At 45.5% G+C, this 3,731-nt stretch overlaps 1 non-coding gene across 1 annotated transcript; it reads left to right on the plus strand.

The window, feature by feature from the left end:
* Positions 1 to 2,016: 2,016 nt before the first annotated feature.
* On the plus strand, positions 2,017 to 2,092 carry Trnas-cga (transfer RNA serine (anticodon CGA)). The gene has a single exon. It is a non-coding gene; the product is annotated as a tRNA-Ser (tRNA).
* Positions 2,093 to 3,731: the final 1,639 nt, after the last annotated feature.

A 3,731-nucleotide genomic window follows, 5' to 3' on the forward strand; every position in this document is an offset into this window, starting at 1 on the left:
GTTACGTGTCCAGGGAGATTTGCTCCTCAGTATGTCGTATGAAATTACAGATGTAAAAAAAAAAATAAAATAAAATCAGTAAACATGAAGCTGTATTTACGATAGCTGAAGATAGCACTTCACCTCCACCGAAATCCATGTGATCACGAATAAATATTGGATACTACAGAAAACTTGCAAGGAGAGCAATAAAAGCACAAACATTTTTGTGCGTTTACACAAAGAACATGGAAAAACATGGAAAATATGGAGGAAAATGCTACACTTTGAGAGGATGTGAAAAATATGGGAAAGCATTGAAAAAATCCCGATACCAAAAGAAATATGGGGTATCTGTGTTCGTATAGAGGGAGCATACACCGCTAGGCAGAGCTGTCGTGCTGCGCTGTGTCGAATATCAATACATTTGCCTGTTTACTTCTCTGAACAACAGGCCGCTCATTTCTGTTTCAGCATTCGTTGCGAGCAGACATGTACACCAATGAGAAAAAGTTGGATATACTTCTTTTATGTGGTGAATATAAAATAAATGCCGTAAAAACAGCACAGCGTTATATGGCTATCTAACCGGATCGCCGATGTCCGACGCGCCAGGCAATTGCACGAAGTATTAAGACGTTAGCGCGGAAAGACTACTTGAACGTCAAAGAGAGGACAAGAAGGAAGACTACAACTGACAGAAAATACGATTGAGCTGTTCTGGCTACGACGCTTATGAATCCGCAGAATGGTACGAGACATATTGCCAAGGACTGCAGAATCAGCCAGACGAGTGTTATTCGCATCCAGCATCGACAGAATTTCCAAGCCTGTCCCTACAACACGCACTCGACGACCGTGATTTCGAACGTGGTACGGAATTTTGTCGGTTTGCCCTTCACCAGCTGAGAGACGATCCTACGTTTTTCCAACGTGTCCTATTTACCGATGAACCAACGTTTACCAACCATGCTAATGTAACTTTGCATAAAATGCACTACTGGGTACCGAAAATCCACAGTGGCTTCGTCAGGTGGAACATCAATGGCAGTGAAACGTAAAAGTATGGTGCGGCGTCATGGAAAACTACACTGTCGAACCTTACTTCATCTCAGGTGTTCTACATGGACATTCGCACGCACACATCCTGAGGAACATTTTGCCCGTTCTTCCAGAAGAGGTACCACTGGATATTCGACAGTGTATGTGGCTGCAACACGACGGTTATCCAGCTCACTCGTCCCGTGTTGCAACATAAATACTGAATGAAAACTTTCCTGGACGTTGAATAGGACGAAATTCTGTTGTCAAATGGCCTGCGAGGTTCCCCAATTTGACTCCTCTTGATTTCTTTCTTTCGAGACCACTCAAGGACGCAGTCTACGACGAAGCCCCAGCTACGGCAGACGGTAGGCCTACGGGTCTTCGAATCGCCAGTGCATGCTCTACCATATCATCCACTGTAATTACATTCGTTCATCGTCCTTTCGAACTGCGATTGAAAATGTGCCTTCAGTCCATGGTCAACAGTTTGGACATATGTTTCAATAAAGGATAAAGTATCCAGAATGAGATTTCCACTCTGCATCTGAGTGTGCACTGATGTGAAACTTCCTGGCAGATTAAAACTGTGTGCGGACCGTGACTCGAAATCGGGACCTTCGCCTTTCGAGGGCAAGTGTTACCATCTCAGCTACCCAAGCACGACCCACGGCCCCTCCTCACAGCTTTACTTCTGCCAGTATCTCGTCTCCTACCTTCCAAACTTCACAGAAGCTCTCCTGCGAACCTTGCAGAACTAGCACTCGTGGAAGAAAAGATATTGCGGAGACATGGCTAGCCACAGCCTGGGTGATGTCTCCAGAATGAGATTTGCACTCTTCAGTGGAGTGTGCGCTGATATGAAGCTTCCTGGCAGATTATCCTTTCTTCCAGTAGTGCTAGTTCTGCAAGGTTCGCAGGCGAGCTTCTGTGAAGTTTGGAAGGTAGGAGATGAGATACTGGCAGAAGTAAAGCTGTGAGGAGGGGGCGTGTGTCGTGCTTGGGTAGCTCAGGTGGTAGAGCAATTGCCCTCGAAAGGCAAAGGTCCCGAGTTCGAGTCTCGGTCCGCACACAATTTTAATCTGCCAGGAAGTTTCAAGGATAAAGTAACTTTTTGGAAGACAAAATTTATGTTACATGGTTTGAGTGGTTACCATATTATTCTTAGTAAATTATTTATTTCATTTACATGTGTACGAAATTGCACTGCAATGTCAAATAAGTCGACAGCTTTTATTGCACGTAGCTGGTAACAGTGTCATTACGCGCTTACTTTCCGTATGAAACTACGTTTCGTTAAGAAGAATATTTATTTTGCGGTGTACAGGTTGTCACCAGACTATTTTTAATAAAATGCTTAGTTAAACGAATATATCCCACGAGATATAATTTAGAGCAGTGTAGGTAGAGACAGTTGTCCGACAACATGTATTTTGCCTCTAAGAAGCACACAGCTACGTGCTGGGAAAGATAGGTCAAATCTTCCTTCCAACATTTACATATTTAATACAGTAGTTGCTTTTTGCAGCATATAAGACTTCTTTATTTTTGAAGAATGAACAGTTGACGTCTCTGTTTCAGCTTACGTAAATCTGGGAGGATACACAAATGTGAAATACACACATGAAAAAAGTTTTGCATCACATCGGTTTCGAGAGTTCCGGAAACTTGTTCAGTAAATTGGAATAGAGATCAACGTAAACATCATTTTCGCACTTTTTATTGCTCATGAAAACCACACATTGCATATTGTACCACCATGCAGCGAGACCTTCAGAGGTGGTGGTATAGACTGCTGTACACACTGGTTCCTCAAATACCCAGCAGCACGTCCTCTTACATCGATGAATGCCTGTATTCGTCTTGGCATACTATCCACAAGTTCATCAAAGCACTGTTGGTCCAGATTTTCCCACTGCTCAACGGCGATTCGGTGTAGATTCCTCAGAGTGGTTGGTGGGTCACGTCATCCATAAACAGGCCTTTCCAGTCTATCCGAGGCATGCTCGGTACGGTTCATGTCTGGAGAAAATGCTGGCCACTCTACTCGAGTGATGTCGTTATCCTGAAGGAAGTCATTCACAAGGTGTGCACGATGGTGGCACGAATTGTCGTCCATGAAGACAAACGACTCGCCAATATGCTGCCGATATGGTTGCCCTATCTGTCGGAGGATGGCATTCACGTATCGTACAACCGTTACGCCACTTTCCATGACCACCAGCGGCGTACGTCGGCACCACACTATGCCGCCCCAAAACATCAGGGAACCTCCACCTCGCTGCACTCACTGGACAGTGTGTCTAAGGCGTTCAGCCTGACCAGGTTGCCTCCAAACACGTCGCCGACGATTGTCTGGTTGAAGGCATATGCGACACTCATCGGTGAAGATAACGTGATGCCAATTCCGAGCGGTCCACTCGGCATTTTTCTGGGCCCATCTGTAACGCGCTGCATGGTGTCTTGATTGCAAAGATGGTCCTCGCCATGGACTTCGGGAGTGAATTGCGCATCATGCTGCCTACTGAGCACAGTTTGAGTCGTAACACGACGTCCTGTGGCGGCACGAAAAGCATTATTCAACATGGTAGCCTTGCTGTCGGGGTTCCTCCGAGCCAGAACCCGTAGGGTAGCGGTCATCCGCTGCAATAGTACCCCTTGGGCGTCCTGAGCGACGAATGTCATTGACAGTTCCTGTCTCTCTGTATCTC

Source organism: Schistocerca serialis, chromosome 3 (genome assembly GCF_023864345.2).
Source record: "Schistocerca serialis cubense isolate TAMUIC-IGC-003099 chromosome 3, iqSchSeri2.2, whole genome shotgun sequence".
Lineage (NCBI taxonomy): Eukaryota > Metazoa > Arthropoda > Insecta > Orthoptera > Acrididae > Schistocerca > Schistocerca serialis.